The sequence below is a fragment of the Cyprinus carpio genome, chromosome A10, assembly GCF_018340385.1.
Source record: "Cyprinus carpio isolate SPL01 chromosome A10, ASM1834038v1, whole genome shotgun sequence".
NCBI classification, from domain to species: Eukaryota; Metazoa; Chordata; class Actinopteri; order Cypriniformes; family Cyprinidae; genus Cyprinus; species Cyprinus carpio.
In genome coordinates, this window is record NC_056581.1 from 20,767,536 (window position 1) to 20,794,579 (window position 27,044).

General features: G+C 32.4%; 1 long non-coding RNA gene across 1 annotated transcript in view; it reads right to left on the minus strand.

The window, feature by feature from the left end:
• Nucleotides 1–10,938, minus strand: part of LOC122134533 — a 36,054-nt gene extending 25,116 nt beyond the window's left edge. The window contains exon 1 of the long non-coding RNA XR_006161031.1: nucleotides 10,862–10,938. This is a non-coding gene — a long non-coding RNA (uncharacterized LOC122134533). The remainder of the gene's footprint in view (nucleotides 1–10,861) is intronic.
• Between the last annotated feature and the right edge of the window lie 16,106 nt (nucleotides 10,939–27,044).

Consider the following 27,044-nt stretch of genomic DNA (forward strand, 5'->3'; position numbering starts at 1 on the left):
ATCTATTAATTAAAACAGAAGTGAGCTGAAGTGTGATTTAGACTTCAAAAGAGAGCCTAAATTTGCGTTTTGTGTAATATCTGAGTGATACAGGATCGGTCGCAGTGATAAATCAGATGAGTGTCTCTTCAGTGAGTCAGAAAGAGAGACACAACAGAACATCAATCTGAAGAGCATGAAATTCCCATTTTCTTCCCTACATCTGCTGAACACATTACTGTGAGCGTGACAAATGTATGAATGGCATTTTGATTTGGTGATTCTTATTATAAGCTCCAGCTATTATTATAAAATTGTTTCTTTAGCAAGAAACTTGATACATAAATGTAAAATTATTTTAAAAAAATATGGAATAATATAAACTATTTCGAGATTAGAATTACAATGCAAATACGACACACAAATATAACATAATCATAAAATAATTAAAAAGTAAAATAGCACTACAAAATAAAACTAAAATTAATAATAATACAGGAAAATATAAAATATATAAAACATAAATATTAAATTCTAAGGTCATGATACAGATTTATTTAATTTAACAAATATGCAATAATATATATATTCACACAACAAATTTTAAATAAATTAATACATTTATATTTTTTAGTAATGCAGCTACGGTATGTTAAAAAATTTGTTTTCATATGTTTTGTTTTTAAAATATATTAAAATATTTTATGTAACATTATACAAAAGTGTTATATAAATAGTTGATATGTTTAGTTTAAAAAATCTAAATAAACATAATAAAATTAATAATAAAAAAGTATATATTTATTTTTAGTATATATTTTTAGTCCAATTATATTTTATGAAATTTTAAAAATAAAATTAAATAATAATATAAATTATTTAAAAAATATTTTAAAATACTACATGAAAATAATTAGAATTACACTTTCAGTTGTTTTTTGTAATATATTTTAGCTATATTGGATAAAAATGCAAAAAATAAACAACTAAATAAAATAATACAATTAATAAATATTTTAAATAAAACATTGTTGCATAAAGTGAAAAAATATCTAACAAAAAAATGAATAAAAATACATTTCTTTCATAATATATACAAATTAATAAATCATTGTACATTATATAATATAAAAAAATACATAAAATAATACTAACATCCATTAAAAATGTAATTATTTATTATTAAAATTTTGTTTTCATATAGGTTTGTGTTTTTAAAATATATTAAAATATTTTATAAACATTATACAAAAATGTTTATATTAAATAGCTGATATGTTTAATTTAAATAATCCTAAATAAACATAATAAAAATTAATAATAAAAAGTATATATTTATTTAGTATAGTATATTTAGTCAATTATATTTTATGAAATTAAAAAATAAAAATTAACCAAATAATATTAATTTTAAACATATTTATTTATAAATAAATAGAATTACACTTCAATTGTTATGTATATATTTTAGCTATATCGTATAAAATGCAAAAATAAAACAACTAAATAAAATAATACTATTAATAAATATTTTAAATAAAAAACATTTTGAATAAAGTGAAAAAATATTTAAAAACAAAATGAATAAAATACATTTCTTCCATATTACATACATATGTACAATAATTTAAATTTGTATATTGTATTGTATAATATAAAATAAATGATAAATGATAAATGTAAAATGTACGTCTATTTATTTGTTAAATATTTTAAATATAACTGAACACATTAATAAAAACTGTAATACTACTGTTAAAACTACACTACCATGAAAACATGCATTTCACGCTCTGAACTTCACAGTGTCACCAAATACTCTGCTCATGATCCAAGAAGCAGAACTAAACAGACACACACCAAATACACCCATATAGCACACGCTTACACACACTAACAGCTCAAACGGCCCCTAACGCTCCTGACGGGGCCCCTTCAGAATCACACTGATCCCACTGCACTGCTGTGTTCGGAGACACTGGAAAACTTCCCCAGATGGATGGGAAAAAAAGACAGAATTGAACGGAAGCTGCATGAGGCCCGTGTGTGTAACACCTCACTGATTATGAAGAGCTGCTCGTGTTTTATTTGAAATGAAAGCTGGGTGGCCATCGGGACGGTATTCATCTGTCCCTGCGTCTCAATAAAAGGCTCTTAATGAACTTTTAAAGGCTCAGAGCAATTAATCGTCTTCATCGTCGGTGCGGTGTGCTTCAGTGGACTGCGGAGCTCATTCAAGTGCACTGAACGAACGACACGCACGCTTGTGAAGGAGATGTGCAAGACTTCCTCGGTTTGAGACGCACTGGACTGTGTGTGACCCTGATGTGAAGCCATCCAAACTCGACATGTTCACACGGACGACAAAGGAGCTCCGCTTGAAAACAGTTAACGGTTTACAGATTGAGTTCAGCTCTGGGAAGGACTCATGTTATAGAGATTTCACATCAGAAAATGGGTGATATATGTGTCCCTGGAGCACAAAAGCAGTTTTAAGTCTCTGGGGTATATTTGTAGCAATAGCCAAAAATACATTGTATGAGACAAAATTATAGATTTTTTCTTTTATGTCCAAAAATCTTAGGATATTAAATAAAGATCATGTTCCATGAAGATATTTTGTAAATTTCCTACCGTAAATATATCAAAACTTAATTTTTGATTAGTAATATGCATTGCTAAGAACTTCATTTGTGACAACTTTAAAGATGATTTTCTCAGTATTTAGATTTTTTTGCTCCCTCAGATTCCAGATTTTCATATAGTTGTATCTCAGACAAATATTGTCCGATCATAACAAACCATACATCAATGGAGAGATGATTCATCCAGCTTTCAGATTATGTAGAAATCTCAATTTCGAAAAATTGACACTTATGACTGGTTTTGTGCTCCAGGGTCACATATATTGGTGATGGTTATGGAAAAAACAAAATCATATATATTTTTAATATAATATAATAATAAGTATAAATATAATATAAATATACATATATATAATATAATTGGAAATATTTTAATATAATATAATATACTATAATGGGTAATATACTCCAGTTGAGGGCACATCTATTGGTGATGGTTATGGAAAAAACAAAATCATATACATTTGTAATATAATATAATATAAATATACATTTATATTATGTTAAATTGTAAATAATTTTAATAAAATTCATAAATTATATATTATTGTTTTTTGCAGTGATTTTTTTTTTTATTATTATATAAATAGTATTTTTATATATATAAAAATATCATTTTAAATTTTATATATAATATTATATATAATATTACCTATTTATTTATATTTTATAAAAATAAATAAACATGACAAAATTCAGATAAACAAATACATTTTACTTTAATATTTTTAGCAGCGCAACTACGGTATTAAAATGTTTTCATACATCTTGTTTTTTTAATATATATAAAATCTATTTTATAATATCATACATAATATTATATTAAAAAGTTGCATTTTAAGCTAATGTAATTATTAATAAATGTTATAAAATAAATTATATAAAATTAAAAAATAAACAGATATATTAAAAAAAAATTATTTTAGCAGTGCATAGTATTAAATAGTATTATAGCAGAAAATATCTATCTATCTATTATAGATAGATTTCTATATTATATATTTAGTTTTTGATATATATATTAGGTATATATATATATATTATATATTTTATTAGAGTTTAATAAATAATAAAGAATACAAAATAACTAAATAAACTAATTTTACTTTAATATTTTTAGCAGTGGTGCTTTAAAGACAATTAATTACTAAATTCAGCACCTTTTTTATTAAGTTCACCACCATCTAAAATAAATTTCAGGTAAATTACTGTCAGATAAAAAGATATTAATGTCAGTTAAATAGTTAGAGAAGAACGATTATGTTAATGAGGGAGGGATGTGATGTTATTTAGGGGCGGTGGGGATTTTTTTTAGGACAGAAGAGATGCTTGAGCATCAGAGACGTTTGGCCAAAGCCCCAGAGGTTAATTAACTCTGATAAGAGCAGCAATTTAGCAAAGACCCCGAGCATATGAGATCTCTCTAATCCGAAACAAAAGAGAGCGCTTCCAAAAATACACTCTGCTCTGAACAATTCAGATCTGGAAAATCTTAAAAACATTCATTAATACAGTCCTTCTGAACGTCTGTCATCACGGTCTCTGGGTCGTTTCCAGCCGAGGGACAGAAATTGGACACATTTTACGGTCACCTCTCAAAACGAATAGAAATTATATGAGTGCTTATACACAGAAATTCATACACATGCAATAAAACTGATCCATCCTGCTATTTCAACACAAACCGGGAACACTTCAGATATTAAGCACATTATATTGTGCATAACGATATAGAACACTTAAAATTAAGCCTTAACAAAAACACATATTTAAATTATAATGAATATATCATTGAAATCAATGCTTTTATTCACCAAGGATGCATTAAATTGATCAAAAGTGACAGTAAAGACATTTATGATGTTACAAAATATTTCTGTTTCAAATAAATGCTGTTCTTTTGAACTTTCTATTCATGCTGTGAATCTGTAAGGAAAATAAAATGCATCACAATTTCCACAAAAATATATTGTCTGGCTTTGCTCCAACTGTTTGTTCAACATTGATATATAATCAGAAATGTTTCTTGAGCAGCAAAATCATTCATATTAGAATGATTCTGAAGTACCCCCCCATGTGACACTGAAGACTGGAGTAATGAATGCTGAAATACAGCTGCGGGCGCATCGATCAACAAAATACATATTACAGTTTAACAGATATTTCACATCAGAAAAACAGTTTACGTTTAAATTGTAATAATATTTCACAATTTTACTATATTTTGATCAAATAAATGCAGATTTGGTGAGCAGAAGAGACCAAACACTGAACACTGTACTGAACACATTTCATTTATACTTAAAAATGTTTATTAATAATTAAATGAATAATAAATACATAAAATTTTCAACATAAAGCATTTTTAGCGATGCCAATTGTTCTCATGTCTTGTTTTTTAATATATATAAAAATATTACATTATAATTTATATTACATATGTGTGTGTGTGTGTGTGTGTGTGTGTGTGTGAGTATATATAAAATATACAAGATATTACATATTTTACTTACATTTTATTAAAGCTCAATCAATTATAAATTAATCAAATTCAAATAAAATAAATACATTTTACTTAATATTTTTTGCAATGCATGCTATGCATGTGAAAAATGATTTGCATACGTCTTGTTTTCATTTTTTAGTCATGCAGGAAACATTTAATTTATGTACGTCTTACCTAGGTGACCTTTACTAGCCGCCTAACCCTTACTAGTGAACTCAGTCTGTTGTGAGGTGTGTGAGGTCATGGGAACACGGTCTCTGTTAATGAAAACTACAGTTCTGCTTTATGTTCCTTTGACTCATGATGTCTTTTAAAGGCCCTGCGGTGCTGATAGATGCATGCTCTTAAAGAGCGTTTTACTCCCAAGGGACCCAGTCAAAGCATTTTATCAGTGGATTGTTTGAGCAGTAAGGAACCAGGGACACTAAAGAGGGTCTGGCAGCAGGAGGGTGCTCAGATGAATGAGGGTCATCTTTATCTGTGCTATTATCAATCCTCAGAGCTGCACCGCTGTGAGCGATCCGTGACCTTACGGATGTGTGCTGAAACCTGCTCTATTTATGACGGATTCCCCGTCCTGCAAACCCAACACAAGAGATGCATTCATCTCAGACGGGACCCCCGTTAAAGGAAGGCTTCACCCCAGACATTAAGCATAAAGCATGTAATCTCGTCTGCAGGAAAGCACGCTTATCCACAGCAGGAAGCATTTTATTTTTTGAGATGCATTATGATGTTCAGAAACAGCTGGATGAGACGCAATGCAGCAGTTTCGTCTCGAGAGATATTTTAAAGTGGAACTTATTCTAAGTTGTCACAGCATGATGCGAGAGACTGGAAAACATGAACTAATAATAATAGAAATTATATACTATATATATATGTTGTGCACCCTGGAGCAGCAAAACCAGTCATAAGGGTAAAGTTTTTTAAATTAAGATATAGTTATGCATCATCTGAAAGCTGAATGAATAATCTCTCCATTGATGTAGGTTTGTTTAGTAGGACAATATTTGTCTGAGATACAACCAGTTGAAAATCTGGAATCTGAGGGAGCAAAAATCTAAATATTGAGAAAATCGCCTTTAAGTTGTTCAAATGAAGTTCTTAGCAATGCCCCATATTTACTAATCAAAATGAAGTTTGATATATTTACGTGTAGGAAATTTACAAACTATCTTCCATGAACATTGATCTTTACTTAATATCTAATTGTATTCGTTTTTGGCATAAAAGAAAAATCTATAATTTTTGACCCATACAAATGTATTCTTGGGCTGTTGCTACAAATATACCCCAGAGACTTAAAACTGCTTTTGTGCTGCAGGGTCACACACACACACACACACCAGAGAATATATATATATATATACTTTTTTTTATAATTAGAATTTTGTTTTTTTTTATATATGAATTTTACTTTTTTTTAATATTAAAGAATTTGTTTTTATGTTATTCTGTAATGAATTACATTACAAAACATTTTAGTTAAATTATTTAATAAATACAAAAAAAATATATGATTTTATATTATGACTTACTTTGAAGAAATTATGATATTATTAGTTGCATACTAAAATGTAATTCTCAGTATTATTATTACTGTTTATTATTAACAACAAAAAATACTTTCAAAGTAAGAGTCTGATTTAACTTGAAGAAATTTTGACAAATATATTATTATTGTATACTAAAATTTATTTCTAAAGTATTAATAATTAAAATAATAACAATAATATTTTGAGGTATATCATACAACCAAGGTATTTTTTCATTAAAGGTGCCATAGAATGCAAAAATCACTTTTATAAGGTGTTTGAACACATATTTGTGTGGCCGCAGTGTGTGAAAACAACCAGCCAATAACAGTAAATATCCACCCACTCATTTTTTTATAATCCCAATAAATCTTTAAACGGTCTTTCCAAACAAGTGGTTCCAGATTTCCTCCATATTAATACGTCATTGTTGTAGGGAAATCTATAGTTTTTTATTAATACATTTATTTAGACAACCCATTTTTTGGTCGTCAGACGATAAACTGAGGATAAAAAGTAAAAAATGGAAACACATTAAATCAGGCTAGCTCTGCGGGGTTGTTCAAACGTGCGAACAACATTTCAACAAACATGTGGGAAAGCATTTTCCTTCCCCATTATGGTAAATGAATATTTTATGATTTTTTTATGTTTTTTTGGATTATTTTTGGATACATAGTAGTGAGTTTGTTGTAAGTTTGATAAAACATCTCGTTTCAGTCTCTACAAAGGGTCAGACTCAAGGTTCATCCCCTGAAGAGGACCGCTCGTGTCAGGTTTAATCTACAGCTAGCAGGGCATCATTACAGCGCTTACCGAGTCCATCTAGACCCCCGCGTGACCCCTGTTAACCTCCGTGTGCACGGACCGTCCCGCAGCCTCACCAGCCATCACAGGACACCGTCATGTGGCCCCCGTTCCAGGGCTCTGTGAGGCGCCTCAGCACTGATATAATGTCCCACCGGGGAACCGGCTCACATCTGCAGCTGTTCCTCAAGCTAAACGGCTCCCCGTTTCCTCCTCTGAAACCGCCTGCGACATGCACTGCAACGTGCCAAGGGAGACTTCCAGAATCTATATTACAACTGAATAAACGAGCCCACATCTGTAACGCCATCGGTTCATAGTTCACGCACACACGTACAGTAAACCAGCCTGCTTTTATAAGGGGAACACAATGAGGGTCTAATCGTCATGACATCCGACTCGGTGCAAAGGTTTCTCACACGCAATATAATTTCACACAGGCCTGTACTGGTTTTTGAGGCTGTGAACACTGAAACATCTGAACTGGAATGCTGCAAAAAAAAAAACGCAAATGTGTTTGGCTGAACGTATCAGCATTTATTGCAGCGCTGCGACAAAATACATAACTTTGTGCTTGAGATGTTGCAAGTGAGAAAAACAAACGGCATGATTGATTCTTACGAACAAAGAAATGATTCTTATGAACAAAGAAAAAAAGTGGAGAATGTCTCACGGACTGACAGATTACTGCCATAAATGCTAATTTAATTCAAGACAAACCCTAAAATGTGATCAAAACAACTGACTGTTATGAAGAGATCCTTGAACTGTTCTGACAAATGACTCCCTGAATCAGAATCAGATTCATTTACTGACTGCATGTCATAATTGCTTTCAATTTGATTAAAATTAATTAATTAATTAATTATTCTTATGGACCATTTCTTGAATTGGTCAAAGAAAGAAAGAAAGACAGAAAGACAGAAAGAAAGAAAGAAAGAAAGAAAGAAAGAAAGAAAGAAAGACAAAAGGCAAATATCAATACCGTGAAGGAAAAAGGAAGGAAGAAAGAAGAATAAAGACGGAGAAATAAAGACAGAAAGACAGGAAGAAAGATAAGAAAGAAAGAAGAAAAAAGAAAAAAGAAGAAAGAAAGATGATAGCAAAGTCAAGGATAGAAGGAGAAAGAAAGGAAGAAAGGAAGAAAGGAAGGACGAAAGAAAAAGAAAGAAAGAAAGAAAAGAAGAAAAGAAATAAAGAAAAGAAAAAGAAAGACAAAAAGAAAAGAAAGAAGGAGGAGAAAGAAAGAAAGAAGAAATGGAAGAAAGAAGAGGTGAAGAGGAAAGAAGCGGGGGAAGAAAGAAAGAAACAACAGAAGGGGGAAAGGAAGAAAAAAAAGGAAGAAGAAAGGTAGAAAGAAAGGAAGGCAAAGAGAGAAGGTAAAAAGTAAGAAAGGAAGAGAAGGCAAAAAAAGAAAGAAAGAGGGAAGAAAGAGAAGAAAGAAAGAAAAGAAAGGGGAAGAATCAGAAAGAAAGAAGGGAAGAAAGTAAAGAAAGAAAGAATAGGAAAACAGGAAAGAAAGAAAAAAACGGGGGAAGAAAGAAAAAGAACGGGATAACAAGAAAGACAAAAAGTAACAAGCAACGAGAAAAGAAAGAAGGAAGAAGGAGGAAAGCAAAAGAAAGGTAAAAAGGAAGAAAAAAAGAAGAAAGAAAAAAAAGGAAACAAGAAAGAAAAAAAAAAAAGAAAAAAAGAAAGGAAGAGAAAAAAACGAAGAAGGAAAGGGAAAAAAAAAGGGGGGAAAAATAAAGAAAAAAAGAAGAGAAAAGACACTAAAGAAGGAGAAAGAAAAAAAAAGAAAAAGAAATAAAGAAGATAAAAGACAAAAAGAAAGAAGAAAGAAGCAAAAGAAAGAAAAGAAAGAAGAAGAAAAAAGAACAGACAGCAAAGTAAGGGAGAACAAGACAGAAGAAGAAGTAAAGAAAAAAGACAGAAAACGAAAGTAAAGACAAGAAAGAAAGAAAGACAGACAAAGGAAAGAAGAAGAAAGACTTAAGAAAGAAAGACAGAAAGAAGACAGTAAAGAAAGAAAGAATGACAGGAAAGACGAAAGAAAGTTACTTAAAGACAGCTTGACGGAAAATGAAGAAGAAAGAAAGTAAGAAAGAAACGAAAGATCCGTTGAAAAAGAAAGAAAGAAAGATGCAGAACGGAAGGATTTGATAATCAAATAGCCAAGTAAAAGCAGAATACGAGAAGTGTAGTACACAAAAAGAAGAACACAGACATACATAGACAGAAAGCAGAAATCTTCATTACTCGACCAATACAACATACTCATAAATATATATACTATATATATATATATATATTATATATATATATATCTTGTTTTTTTTTATTTAGACTATTTTTTTATTAATGATTCTTTATGAATTGATTCTTGACATTGGCTAATAATGTAATAACTAGATATAATAATTTACAAAAAAGCGGTTTTTGACAAATGGATCGTCCCTGAATCTGAATCAGATTTCACTTACTGACAAAATCACTCCATACATTTCTACATTAATTTATTAGAAAAACTCCAAAAATGTGAAAACTGAATCATTTTAAACAAAGGAGTGTTATAGACTGATTCCTGAACTGGTCAAAAAGACCAGTCTTACAAATGACTCACTGAATCAGACTCATTTACTAACTGAATAACTGCCATAAATGTTACTTTAATTAAAGGAAAAACATTCAAATGTGGTCAAAAAGACTCGATTCGTATGAACAAATGGCTCTTATGAACAGATTACTGAATTTCATTAAAAAAGTCTGGCAAACGACTCTCTAAAACTAAAATCAGATGACTCCCTGAATCTGATTCAGAACCTGCTTTCTAAGTGATTAAAGAAAAATCTTAAAATATGACTTTCTTTATGAGTTTCGGCGATTCGTTTGAATTGGGCCAAAACGATCAGTCTGAAAAAGTGAATCACTGAATCTGACTCTCACTTTCTTGATGACTGCTATAAAAGTTATTTTAATCAAATAAAAAAGAAATGTGATTAAAAAACATATCGGTTTTTTGTTTAAGTTATGAGTTTATGACATGGATCGTGTGTTGAGGAATATACTTTCAGTGCTTAATACGGAGTATAATGTTAAATTTGATTAAGACAGTCATGCATTTGGCTCCTGTGCTGTTTTGGAAAGTTTCAGTGACTAACATCAAACTCTGGATCACTCACAACACGCCCAGTGAAATACCCACAATCCCCTGGGATTATTTGTATTGAAGTCAAGAACAAATGGTTTTCACAGGAAAGTCCATGACACACTCGAATATGAAAACACAATGCCATGCGTAAAACAAAGCTCAACACTCATTTCCAGTCATAACGATGTGGAAACGCAGTTTAATTAGCAGAAAGAATACGCATTCGACGACTCACCCGTCACTGGAGCAGGTCAGAAACTCCTCTTTGATTTTAGGATGCCAGCAGCCGTCGTTCAGCTTCGCCGTGTGACCCTAAAAGAGGACAGACGACAGATTTAGATGATCATGAGGACGCAACGTGCAAATTAAGCAAAATTAAATTTGAGTCATATTCAAAAATAAATACAAATAAAATCTGAATAAAATTCTATTAAATGGGTTAAAACATTTATAAATAAACAAATAAAAATTATTTGAATAATAAATAAATAAATTAAAACATTTATAAATAAACAAATAAAAATTATTTGAATAATAAATAAATAAATAAATAAATACTAATTTGAATAAAGTAAATAACTCAAAATATGAAATAATTTTCAATAAATAATTTGAAATAATTTGACAAATAATAAAAATTGAATTATAATTACAATAAATAATTTGCAATAATTGACAAATAAATGAAAAGTCATACCATTCGAATTACAATAAAATTTGACATACATTAACAAATAAATAAAATATGAACATAATTACAATAAATAATTTGAATAATTAACAAATAAATAAAATATGAATAACCTCAATAAATAATTGGAATAATTAAAAAATGAAAAAGTGGATATAATTACAATAAATAATTTGAATAATTAACAAAAAAATGAATATAATTACAATAAATAATTAGAATAATTAACGAATAAATAAAATATGAATATAATTACAATAAATAATTGGAATTATTAACAAATAAATTAAATATGAACAATCTCAATATAAATAAAATATGAATATAAATAAATATGAATATAATTACAATAAATAATTGGAATTATTAACAAATAAATTAAATATGAACAATCTCAATAAATAATTTGAATAATTAACAATAATAAAATAATGTGTATATTTTAAATATATATTTTTTGTATTATTTTTATTTTTTTTTATTTATGAATATATTTAATATGAATATAATTACAATAAATAATTTGAATCATATTCATAATTTTTTTTTAAAATCTAGAATTTAACGTGCTTTGAAGTCACCATGTTCTTGTTGCCTCACTCAAGAAATGATCATCGCTGTAACAGTTATTATCATAAAGAAGTGGCCAAATATTAAAAATTAAGTGGACATTTGAATTAATCGTTGTTTAGTCAATATTAAACAAGGATTTGATTGCACTGTAAAGTGTAAAAACAATCGTGCAGACATTTGATATAATACATCATGTACATTAGTTATGATTTTAGTGTTTTATTACATTATGCACTTCAATAAAATAGCCAAAGTGTAAAAACCTGAATAAAATTAAAGTCCAATGCAAAATAATCTGAATCTAAATATTTTTAAAGTCAAACAATAAAACAAAGCAGATTATATCATTTCTAAATACATTTTTCTGGTACTTTCTCCAATAAATGATTAATCAGTGTAGTCATAAAATCATAATTTTATTATAAATTCTTTACTATTCTCTCCACTTCTGGTTGTGAGAGAATAATACTAACAAAGCAAATTTTTTACATAATTGTAAAATTGTGAGCGGCATTTTTTCACAAACACAAAAGATGTTCTGTCCAACATTATTTCCTTATGTTTCACATTCACACTCTACAGATGAAAACATGTTTCCAATGTTGACTTTAAAGTGTTGATTTAAACACAGGAAGTTAAAGTCCAGGAAATGCATCAAAACACTTTTATAAAGTCATTGTGAGAGGATAAATAAAGCTGTCAGTGATTGTCTGTAATGATGAGCACATGCTGTGCTGTTTAAAGCACATTATTAAAGCGTGCCGTTCATCTGCCGCATAACAAATACGTTCTTCGCAGCATTTGGTTCATTTGACCTTCAAAAGACGCCCATAGACCCACACACTGACCTCAATGGGAGTACAAAACACAAATTCATTCAGAGCAGATATTTGGCATTGTTTGAGATAAGAGAATCCTTTATAGCGATTGGATAATGCATCACAACTGCTTCCTGTCAGTCAGTGACTCCAAACAGGAAACAAAAGATGGTTTGTTTGGAGCTACTGACCTCAGTATGACCAAACCTCAGTGACTGACCGCTAATAACACCTACAGAAACCGTTACTTAAAACATTAAATATTCTTTTCATTCACTGAAATTAAGCCAAAATAAAATATTAAACTAAAATGAAATAAAATAAGTATTAAAGTATACTAAAATTACTAAATATTAAAACTGAAATAAAAATAAAGTTACATAAATAATGAATAATTTAATGTTTTTTTAAATATTTATTTGTTTAATTATTTTCTCTTAGTTTAATTTTTAGTAATTTTTATGCCCTTTTGCTGTTTTTTATTATTATTATTATTTTATAATTATTTTTTTTTGTTTTTGTCTCTCCTGCTCACCAAGGCTGCATTTATTTGTTCAAAAATACAGTAAAAACAGTTATATTGTGAAATATTATTACAATTTAAAATAATAATTTTGTTTTGTTGTGTTGTTTTTTAATATATTTTTTTTTTGTGATGTGATGCTGAGTTGTTACTGATTATCATTGGTACTTTCCGTCTAATTCATATAGAGATGGAATTATTATCTAAGTTATTGGAAATTTGTTGTGCTGCACAATATTTTTTGTGAAAACTGTATACAGTTTATTTTTCAGGTTTTCACAGATGAATAGAAGTTCAAGGAACAATTTATTTGACAGCATTTCTTTTTGATCGGTGTAACCGTTACTGTCACTTTTGATCGATGTAATAAAAATATTAATTTCTTTTTTTTAGTTTTTTGAGTGGTATTTTTTTGCACTTTTTTTTGAAAGGTAATTTTTTTTTACTGTGTTTTTTGATTGGTGTTTTATTAATATAATATGCAATAAATATTAGAATGATTTCTGACGATCATGTGACACTGAAGACTGGAGTAATGATGCTGAAAATACACCTGCACATCACAGAAATAAAATTACACTTTAACAGATATTCACATAGAAAACAGATATTTTAGATTTATAATACATTCACAATTTTTTTATGTATTTTTGATCAAATAATGCAGCAGAAAATCCGCAATTACCCCCCCCCCCCCCAAAAAAAAACTAAAAAACTAAACATAAAAAGCACAGCCAAAAAATACCTAAAAAAAAAAAAAAAAAAAAAACAGATAAAAAAAGTAATATTATTATTAAATGGGATTTTCTCCTTTCTCTTTGGAGTGTTACAAGCTCTCGGTGAATAAAGAAGATCTGTGCAGTTGCAAAGACTAAAGTCTCAAATCCAAAGAGATATTCTTTATATAAGTTAACACTCGTCCACGCCCCCTGAAACAGCTCGTTCTAACACGCCACACATCTCTACGTCAGTATGTGGGAAGATTTGCATAACCCCGCCCACGCAAAGAAAGAAGGCGTAGCTTTTATTCTCATTGTAGTATTGTTGTTGCCGCTAGTCGCACCATGACGTATAGACGCTGTGTGTTTCAACTGTGGAAAGAGAAACTACTTTGTTTGGCCTTCCAAAAGAAAACATACGACTAGAAAATCATGTTTAGTATCACATTTATATGGGTTTTATGTTTTTGTCTCGTCGCTCCGGCCGTGACCAGGCATCACTGTATGTTCAGAGGCGTAACATTTCCGTCACACGCTTGAGCCATTCGGCCAATCACAACGCGCTGGATAGCTGGCCAATCAGAGCACACCTCGCTTTTCGAGCGATGAGCTTTGTGAAAATCGACGCGTTTCAGAAGGCGGGGCACAGAGGAGAAACAATAATGTACAGTATATGGGAATTAATGTGTTTTTATACCTTAAACCGCATAAACACATTTCATTACACCAAATACACAAAATAATGTTCTTTTTAGCTGCGTCATATGACCCCTTTAAATACTACAACAGTATACTGTTTTTTTTGTGTTCGTAGAGCGTGCTTGTTATGTGGAAGTAATAACTATGATAATAAAACTGACTGAATTCAAAGCACTTCTGTTATGGATGTCCAGTTGGCATCTTTCAACAGCAAAACAAGACATTGACAATGATTGAACAAAACAATATTTATGTTTGACGCTGAAACGCACTCTCTAGGGTACATGAAGTGCCTAAAGAGGAGAGAAAACCTAATTACAAACAAAGCAAGTGGAAGCAGTCCTGCAGCAACTGTGGCGTGTCGACACACTACATTAGTGACGTGACCGTCATCCAGCCGCGCTTTAAACACTGATTACACCGGGACAGTGTGTCTGCACACGGGGCAAAGGACCAGGTGCAATATTTAGTGGCCGCTGGCCTCTCTGATGTAGTTCATGTACACCTCATTACGCCTCAGTTGAAGCAAACAATGTGAACAGACCATGTGAAAAGAGTGTGTACTGAACATGTGAGAAGAGCAAGTTACCCCTGAAAAAGATTGGATAAGATGCATATCGTCACAATTAGTTTTTTCACCTTCTGACCCTAACAATTAAAGGGATAGGTCACCCCAAAATGCACATTTGCTGTTAGTTTACTCATCCTCAGGCCATCCCAGATTCTTCAGTAGAACAGTGAAGAGGATTTTTAGCTGAAGGCGATTTTTAGCTGAAGGCGTAGTCCTTGATGATTTGTTTAATGTAAGTTTGTGGATCAAAATAACTTTGTGAATGAAAAAAAAATTATTAGTAGTGGAATATTGAATATTCGTATTGGCTCCTGACGATATACGGGGAAAAAAACAAAACCCTTATGAAGCGAAACAACCGGTCTGTGCAAGAAACTGAACATTATGTACAGCATTATTACCTGTGATCCAGAGCCTCAGGTAAACAGTCCAGAGTGATTTTTTTTTTTGATTGGTTTTTTTTATGTGATGTGTGTGTATGTTTAATAAATCGAACTGATGCATCTGAATCAGTTCGTGGCTCGAGCAGCACAGATCTACAAGTTACTCGATCAAATCTCACTTTCAGACGCTTGACAGTCACTCCGAATCCAAATGAGCCGAAATAGCGGCGTATCTGATCTGATCTGATCCTCTGATGAATGAACTGATTCAGTGCTCCAGTTCCTCCAACAGTCACTGAAAGCCAATGAGCCGCTGATATGTGCATGTGTGAACTGAACACTTTAAAAGAACGTTTTAATGCTTTCTCACTATTTAATAAAAAGGTGAGCTGATGAAGACTAGCTTATTCACTTTATATGCTTTAGAAAAGTTAAACATCCATATTTCATATCATTATTGGGTGCTTTAATAATATAATTGCGTATATGTTTCGTCATTGCAGGATTACATAAAACACTACTAGTGAACTGAATCAGTTCATTGAAACGAACTGTCTTGAAAGAAATCAAGTTTCAAGGAACAAGACGCAGAGGCTCTACGACTCACGCAAAACTCTCTTTAAGATGCTGTGTGTCCTCCTCAGTTCAGCTGTCTGCTGGCGCTGGAGCGCTGAATGATTCATTCATCAGCTGGATCCGATCAGATACGCCGCTATTTCGGACTCATTTGGATTCGGAAGTGAACTGTCAAGCATCTGAACGGGCCTGGTTTTTGAAACCACAGGGGGGGGCGAGTACTGTAGAATCTTGCTGCTTGAGCCACGGACTGATTCAGACGCTTCAGTTCCATTTGGTGAACTGATTCATCCAGTTCAGTTAAAAGAACCGATTCAGAAGAATGATTCGTTCGTGAACCGGTTGTCACTCCGGACTGTTTACCTGAGGCTCTGGATCACAGGTAATAATACTGTAAATAATGTTCAGTTTCTTTCACAGACCGGTTGTTTCGCTTCATAAGACCTCAGTATATCGTCAGGAGAAACATATTAATTTTGTGTTCCTTATGCATTTTTATTCTCAAAAATGGCCAGGTGCTGAGTTGACAGACCGGTTGTTTCGCTTCATAAGACCTCAGTATATCCTGGATCTGATTACTGCAAGGATGACCACACACACACACACACACACACACACACACACACACACACACACAGACACGATTACACAAGAAATGCTCAATATAAAAGAGACCACAAAATCACAAATCACAAGGCTGCATTTATTTGATCAAAAATACAGAAAACAACAGTAATATTGTGAAATATTCCACTGCAAAACTTAAAATATTGGGTGTTGCTACTTTAAATATACTTTAAAATGTAATTTATTTCTGTGGCCGGCAGCGGGTATTTTCAGCATCATTACTCCAGCCATTCAGTGTTCACCTGATCGGCATAAATCCGATTCTATCTTATGATATTATTCATCAATATTAGAACCTGTATGTTTTGCTGCTTAATATTTTTTTGGAATGTGTGAAATTTTTTTGATTATTTTATTTGTTGAGTAAGTTACAAATTTAAAAATAGTGTTTTTTATTAATTGTTGTATTTTTTGTTTTTATTGTTAATATTTTTTTGGTTATTTGAGGTCAGTAAAAAAAAATGTACTTTCTTTCTTTTTTTTTCTTTTGTTAAAGAAATTAAGGCTTTTATTCTGCAAAGATGTGTTAAATTGATAAAATTGATAATAAAGACTTTTATTGGTTGAAAGGAATTATATTTTTAAATTAGTTGCTCCTCTTTCGCTCAAGTGGTAGAGCATTTTGCAGTTAACAGCGCAAGGGTTGGGGGTTCGATTCCCCCGGGAACACATGATAGGTAACAAACTTGATAGACTTGAATGCACGGTAACGTCGCTTTGGATACAAAGCGTCTGCTAAATGCATTACTTTAATTTAATTTATAAATGCTGTTCTTTTAAAACGGTATTCAGCCAAATACTCATCCTGAAAAAAGTCATCAACAGTTTTCCAAAAAAAAATCAAAAATTAAGCATGCAAAATTCAGCTTTGTCAAGTCACATAATAATAAAAGTATCTTTTAGCAGTATATTAAAACAGCAAACCATTATTTTAAATGGCAATAATATCTTTACAATATTACTGTTTTTTTTTTTGTATTTCTGATCCAAATAAATGCAGCCTTGAGGACTTTTTCAAAAATTTTGTTTTTTTTTTTTTTTTTTTTTTTTACAAACTGACTGACAGTCCCAAAACTCTGTTGAACAGGCATGTGCTGTAGTGATGTGTATTTATGGTCGCTATATGTATATTATATAGTAGATAGATAATCCGATCTATCACATAAAACCATGCGACCCTGCTTAAGAACTGATCCACATCTCTGTCCTTCAAAAACTATTAATGATAAATTATTTTCATATTTTTGTGTTCAGAAATTTTAATTTTATTTTATTTAGAATTTTTGCTTTTCTTTTAAAGCTGCACACCAAACACTACCATGATGCATAAAACACCAATTTCCAAAGATAATCTGATATCATTATTTTTGCATTAAGCTGCTAAATGGTTGAAAATATGGTGCATTAAAATCCGCACAAAATCAAAAGCCTCAAAGATCTCTTTAATAAAGTCTTAATGTTAAAGCAACACGCTTTCTTTATGTCTGGATATGGTTTTACACTGTGCCGACGTTCTATTCAAGCACATAAGCTGCCCGCAGATAAAGCTAGCAAGAGAACAGGAACATACTGCTCGCTGCAAAGCGTCCTAGCATTCCATATAAAGCTATGTTATCATCGCGACACTGTCTATAAAGTGTATGCCGCCCGATCTCAGCATCAATTACGCCTAATATACTGTGGACGCTGTCTCGCTGTGGAAGCGGAGACGCTTGTAAACGCTGTTTTTTTCGGATTGACCTCTCTTCTTGGGAACCGCTGAGAAGACACGAACACGGTCAGCAGAAAGCAGAGGTCGCGCAGTGAAGCCCTGTCTACCCTCCTCCGGTCACCAGCTTTGTGGCTCCACAATGCCGCCTGTATGTTTCTTCTGCTGGCCGTCTCGACTGCTCCCCGCTCGTGCCTGGTCAGCAGGATCACAGCTGTCCCCTGGGGTTACTGGAACTGTGGTAATGTGCCCGTGGAGGTGTATAATCTCGCACTCACACAGCGCAGCCATTACAGGAAGGATTTTTCCAATGTCAGTACCTTTCCATGGAGAACTAATCCCGCATCCCTCTGCAGCTCTTCATACAATATGGGGTTCCACGGTTTAGGGAATTTCAACGGAAAAACAACGAGCAATAACAAAAATACCAGCATCCTTTGCTGTTTATCTGATTTGACCGAGAGAACGATGGGCCTGTTTAAAAATAGGCTTTCCATAATGTTTAAATGTATGTTACTTCTATTTTATTTGTGGGGGGGCATCAAATTAACTGAGGCTTTATGGGAATAATGAATTTGGGTTGATGCATAACAGATGACTGGGTTTTTAAAAACGAGAAAATTCATCTTTCTTCCCATATATACATATTATATATATTATATAATATATTTTTAAAAACATTTTTTAGCATGAACTTATTATGGTAATTTGTGGGATCTCTAAACTGGTATTAATTGAAAATTGAATTTATTTTATTTTATGAATTAGAAAACCTTTGCTATTATTTAAAAAAATGGCTTTTCGGTATGTGCAGCATTTGTTTTAATTAGATTTCCTTAACTATAACACACTTAATTATACTTACAAACAAAAAAATCTATCGTCACTTCAATAGGTTTAAAGGCATCAAATATTAAATATAATTGAGTTATTTTAATCAATACCATTTACAGATAATCCTCTAATGCAAACAATAATTTTATTTATATATATATAGATATCGATATATATCTGACTATATATTAGATATAATATTATATATATAATAGTGATATGAGAGATATATGTGTGTTTTCTTTTTTTGTTTTTTTTTGCAAAAATAATATATTAAATAAAATATATATTTATATATTTTTAGCAATATCTTGAGTCAGCTGGGTTTTTAGGGGGATTTCTAGGAAAAACAAAAGTATATTTAAGAGATAGCCAGCAGTCATGGCTCGCGTTTATCGTGATCTGACTGGTCAGATCGGGGCTGCATTCCCTGACCAGGATGATGGTGAACCACCATCAAATCCCCAGAACACCAACCGTTCAGCTAGACCATGTCTCACGCCCTCCCATTCACCGCTGTCGACTGCAGGATCGGAAAGCGTGCGTGCAGAGTCCATCCCTCCCGAAGATCCACCAATCTCCTCACGTCGAGCGCCGGAAGGATCCAGAGCCAAAGCTGAGACCTGTGCAAGCAGAGATCATCAGAAATGAGTGTCATCAGGTTAAAATCTACCATTCAAACTTCAGTAACATGTTGGACTGAATTAAGCTGAATAATGAAACTATTGTCTTCCTGTGCAGCTGCTCGTGAAAATGTGAATGTTCTTTTCAATTCGGGAACAAGTTTTGAGCTTGTTTAAATGAATGATGTAACTGCTCACACTGATATTTGCCAGCTCTGTTCCGAATCTTGACCGTTACCTCTTAGATCAGCTGCTCCCGGGTGAGAGCTGAAACGGCGGGAACCATCTGTACTGTACAACTCGCTGTATGTAATATCGATATAATTATATTGTATTTTTGTATATATGATGTGATATTTATATATATATTAATGTGTGATTGTGACATTGAGAATGTTATTTTTATATATATTTTGTATTTTTGATGATATCATAATTACTACCTACACATAATATTTTATTAATGGTCTTAAGGTTCTTCACAAAAAAGTCTGGGAGTTAACGGTTAAATAATCTGTACTGTAGGGGACTTTTGGACACAAACGAGATAATAAGACCTTATATATAATTATTATTATGGGACTAAAGCTGTTTATTAACTAGAATAAAAAAACTCCGATATAAATATTAATATATGAAAAGTATTATATTACTTCAATAATAATAATAATAATTCACAATATAAATAATACACTATTTGAAAAATAATAATAATAAGGGGGACTAATTTTGAAAACTGTGATATGTGAAAACACACATAGAAAATGTTAGTAAAATATAAACTAATATTATAATAGAATATATATGAATTAAGATATAGATATAATATATAATACTCAAGTAAGAAAATCCAATTTGGAAAAATAATATTTAAATAATTTTATTTTAAAGGTTGTTGTAATGTTAAATCTTATCACTGATATTGCACACTAATTAATAAACATTATTGTTAATAAATGTGCAGTGGGGACGTTTAGGAAGGAAGTCGTTGTGCTCTAACCTGGTTTTTTGTTAATCACTTACGTCACGTAGAAGCCTGAACTAAAGAGATCTAACGACTGCATCACTGGTTGCTATGTCGGGGATTTTTCGTCGACTTGAACACAGAGGGTCATAGCGGGGTACAGATGCTGTAATCCACTTACGCTTTGGTTTTATCTCATGAGAAATCCGTGACTTCTTTTCACTGGATTCTGTCACAGAAACACAAACATCTTCAGCGCCTCCTGAAGTCCAAAAACTGAGTCTCGTGATGTCTGAAATTCAGTAGAAGACGTGCAGGAACGGCTCTCTTTTCACGCAGAGACCACCACAACCAGCGCTCCCAATCCAACTGTGTCACGACAGGTGGCTTTGACGATCTGTACTTCAGACTCCTCACCTGGAACCGAGCGCTCCCGACAACCACAACACATGCTATCCAAAGCGGCCCCACGGAGGCCCGCAAAACACCACAGCCTGGGAAAGAAGTTGCTCTAGCACACCGCACTAGAGAGACCGACCGAACATTTACAACACACACAACACACTCTGTAATCAGCTTATCTGTTTGGAAACATACCCTGACCAATGGCAATCTCTTGCTCCTTACCCTGAACCTGCCCGTGTCCCAGTTATTTACCTGACCCTCTAAAACCATCAGACAGTAGGCTTAAAGGGCCTCTCAGAAAGGTGAGGACCGGACCACAAAATGTCCTCACTGCACTCCGATGAACATACAACTCAAACCGGCCCTCACAAAGAGAGAGAGTGAGGTTGGGTGTGTGTGTGTGTTGTGTGTGTGTGTTGTGTGTCAGAGAGTTTGAGTGGTGTGCAGAGAGGGTGATGAGTGTTGTGTGTGTGGTTGTGTGTGTTTGTGTGTGTGTGTGTGTGATGTGTGTGTGGTGGTGTGTGTGTGTCAGAGTGGTGTGTGTCCTGGTGGTGTGTGTGCGTGTGACAACACACACTCTTATTGACACACCACACCACACACTCCACTCACTCCCCCTGTGACACACACACAGAGTGATTCCATCTGGTGTGTTGCACACAAACACGCTGATTCACACACACACCCTCGTTATTGACTCTCTACCCACACACACACACACGCACTCACTCTGCTGACACACCCACACACTACACAGCTCAACTCTCGCACAACTCACTTCCCACACACACACGAAAACTCTCTCTCACACCACAACTATCACACTCACATCTCCTGACACTCACAATGCTCTCGTCTCTCCCACACACACACACACACTCTCGCTGACAACACACACAACACTCTCCGTCGTCACACACACACACACACTCACTCTCTGACCACACAACACTCTCTCTCGCCCCCACACACACTCACACTCGCTGACACACACAAACACCTCTCTCATCACACGACACACAAACTCACATCTCTGACAGACACACAAACACTCTCGCTCACAACACCACTACACTACGTCACACTCTCGGCCCGACCCCACAGTCACTCTCGACAACACACAAAAACCCGCACTCTCCAGCCCACAACACAAACTCCACTCTCACAACAACACACAGCACTCTCCGCCTCCAACACTCTTACTCACACGAAACGACACACACCTATCAACATCTCTGACACCACACATCACCAAACACAGCACGACAAAACACACCTACTCGTCTGACACACCACACACACACACACCATCATACACACACCCAAGGCACACCACACACAACACCAAACACTCACATCACTCTCCACACCCCCACCCACACACACACAGACACCACCCTCCCCGACTCTCTGACACAACACACCGACATCACTCTCTTCCACCACCCAAACACTCTCATCTCACACACACACTCACTCAATCTCTGACACAAACCAAGACTCTCTCTCACCACACACACACACACTCTCGGACAACACCAACACTCTCTCTCACACACACACACACACTCACCTCTCTGACACGCACAAACACTCTCTCTCACAACACACACACACTCACTCATCTACACACACAACACTCTCTCACACACAGCACAAACACTCACTCTCTGCACACACAAACACTCTCTCTCACACCCACCTCACTCACTGTCTCTGACACACACAAACACTCTCTCTCACACACTGACACACACACACTCTCTGACACACACAAACACTCTCTCTCACACACACACACACACTCACACACTAGTGATGGATAATGGCAGTGTGGCCCTCTAGTGGCGTCAGCGACACATTACAAAAACACACACAAACTGAGACTGAAGAGCATCATCCAGCACAGATCACACAAAAGAAGAAAACCTCACTCAGACACTACACTGCTCTCGCTCTGAACCAAACTAATTATTTAAATACTTATTAATACTTTCACTTGACATTATAATGTTTCAGGTCTGAATGAACATCACTGGAAACATTTGCTTTTGTTCCTCTTTTGTAAGTCGTTTTGGATCAAAGCATTTGTCGCTCTGACATTTAACTTAATCAAATGGCATCAGGAAATAATGCCATGTTTCATTTTTTACAGACACATAATAAATGCAATTGAAAGTAAACAAATCACCCAAATTGATTTTCATAGGCTTCATGTTGAATTAAAATGCCTTAGTATTAGTATAGGTTGGCATATGGCACTGAAAGATGAAAATATAAATCACATCATCCTCTCAAATCACTACATCAGCATTAATGAATGGCCGAGTGCAGGAGGAAAGTGGAGGGCACATATAAGTATGACAATATCACATTTTTTGCTGTCACTAGCAGTTTTTTATTTCTGCTATTAAGCCTTTATTTTTCTCAGAATTTCTGTTGTTGTGTCAACATTTATTTATACATTTTTTCAAATAACCGTTTTGTTACTATTTTACGTGAACCTCGAAAAGTACTATGTTGTATTTTTCCTAAATGACGAATGAGTCATTTTGGGTGACAGGCATTAAAAAAAAAATTTATCACCAAATCTACTAAAATTTATTGAAAAAAAAACAATATCAAAGATTATTACTTTTCGATAAATATATAATTCTATTCAAAGGGAATTTTTAATTTCTTGCTATTTATACATGCAATTACATGAATTTCTATTACCATAATATTAATATTATTTTATTTTTTACAGTACAATAAATATAGGTGGTAGTTCAAAAAGAACACGTGAATAGTTTATTTTTGATTTTTGCATTTTTAGTTTTTATGGCACTGAAATTCAAAATACACTCACATCATACTTTTACAAAACGTCATCATCCTGCTGTGACTTCCGAGTGCAGGATGAATGAATGCCCACTGTACATCAGGGTCGCGTCACTAGGATTTTTGTTTATTTTTAACAAATATTAAAGTAATTAACTATAGTTGTACTTTTTACATTTTTCAAATAATATTTTTACCTATACAAGAAGTCCTATGGCTGTATGTTTACGATGAAATAATGTTTAGTGACAGGCAAATAAATTTTGATAAGTAAATAGTAAAAAAAACAACAATATTAAAATTATTAACGGGAAAATCTAAAAGGGAATATTTTTAATTTCTGCTATTTATATTATTACAGAATTTCTATTTTAATTATTATATTATTATTATCTTTACATACAATACATATAGTGGTAGGTTAAAAAGAAAACAATACTTATTTATTTTTGTTTTTTGTTTTATTTTTATTTTTTTATTAGGTTTTTGGTCAGAAGGATTTACACACATTTGGGTCAGAAGGATTTTTTATATTATGTTTGGGTGACATCAAAAAAAAAGTTATAACAATAATAATAATTAAAAATATATAATATTATTAAACAATAATAATATTTTTACTATTATAGAATTTCTCTTATTATTATTATTATCTTTACATACAATAAATATAAGTGGTAGTAAAAAAATTATAAATAACAATATCTAAAGGGAAAATCTGAGTCTATTTTTTATTTCTGCTATTTCTATTATTACAGAATTTCTGTTTTTGTTGTTGTTGTTGTTATTAAATTTGTACCTTTACAAAAAGTACTATGTTGTTTTTAATCTAAAGATGAATAATGTGTTGGTGACAAGCGAACACGTTCATCTTCATCTCACTCACAAGCATCGCTCTGTGATCCGCCATGACGACAACAACAACACACACTTCCGGGACGCCGAGCGACAAAATAAAAGTCCCTTCATCTCACTCACACCGTCTTCACGACGCTTTAAATCACTTCGGTTCATTGTGATAAACAGATTTTGTTTGATGTCTTTCTAGCTGAGATGTCACTTATTGTTAAATATCTCAAACTCACTGATAACAATAAGAATAATATGTTTCTTAAGATTTACAGTGATATTTTTCTTACTGATTGAGATGCTCTTGTTGATTTTCTCCATTTTCCTTTTATTTTATTGTAACGCAGTGACGTTTTTTGTTTCTTTCAATAAAGAAAAAAAATTATAATTTCGAAAAAGGCTTTCCGTGACGCTCTAGGAAATAAATAAACAATGTAAAAAAAAACATATGCTATGTATGAGCTTACGTAATGTATAAAATAGTAATAAAAATAGAAGTGCTGTCAAACGATTAATCGCGATTAATCGCATCCAAAATAAAAGTTTTTTTACATACATTGTACTGTGTATTTTTATCATGTATATATAAATACACAACCATGCATGTATATATTTAAGAAAAATATGTTATGTTTATACATTAAATATATTTATATATAAATTATATGAATATAAATATATACATGTAAATATTTTCAAAATATATACTGTATGTGTGAGCATTTCTATATACATAGGCCTAATAAATATACACAATTCACACAGATATATTATGTACATAAACACTTTTATTTTGTATGCGATTAATCGTTATACAGCACTATAATAAAACTAATCTGAAGAAATTATCTGAAAAATAATAATTTCTGCTCAGAGCTCATATTTAATGTGTTATTGGTGATTGGGTTATTAATAAATGGGAGACATGAAATTGTATTAAATCTCAGATTTTATTAAAGGGTTTTCAGTAAACAACTGTTGACACACAAGTAATGCGGAAGCAATTGAATGGTTTCTGGAGGCTCTGCGTGTGGAAGTGAACCAGCTACAGCACGCACCTGCCAGCCATCCGTGTTTATTCTGTGCTGACAGCTCACTCAAACAGTCAAGATGCAAATGATACACACACAAATACCACAGTCCTTCACGGTCAACATCTGCAGCCGGTGCTTTGAGAAAGAGCGTCCAGATCCGCATCTGTGAACTCCTCAAGCAACTTCTCGAAGCCCTGGACAAAACCCAAATCAGATGAGATGCAGAGCATTCAGCCGGTGCTTTGAGAAAGAGCGTCCAGATCCGTATTTTTTATGGTGCGGAATAAATTTTTTTGTTTTTCAATGTTTATTTTTGAATATTGTTTTCTGTGTGGAATAAAGTGTGTGTTTTTGGTTTCAATATTTGTTTTTTGTTTTAGCACTAGACGATGCTCACATTATTGATGTAGTGCATTATCACAATTTTTTTCTAATATTCGATTAATAAAAGTGGCATTAATTTATTCTTATTTATTTTTACTTAAACACAATTTTTTTAAATAAGATATTTTTTTTCTAAATTTTGAATTATTTTATGTAGAAATAAATAGTGCATTATTTATTATTTTTATTTTTACTTAAACACTATTTTTAAAACACAATTTTTCTAATATTTGATTATTTTATGTAGAAATAAATAGTGGCTATTATTTATTCTTTTTTATTTATTTTCTTAAACGCTATTTTGTAAACACACTATTTTGTCTAATATTGGATTATTTTATGTAGAATTAATCGTGCATTATTTATTCTTTTTATTTAATTTCTACACTCTATTGTTTCGACACTAATTTTTTAGGCGTCTCTCGCTTGCTAGTAGTTATGGGGGTTGTATGTAGCTGGAATAAATAGTGCTTTTTAAGTCGTTTTATTTCCCGTAAACCTATTTTTAAAACACTATTGCTAATATTTGAATTATTTATGTAGAATTAAATAGTGCATGAATTTATTCTTTTTAGTTTTACTTAAACACTGTGTTGTAGAAACATGAGGAGTTG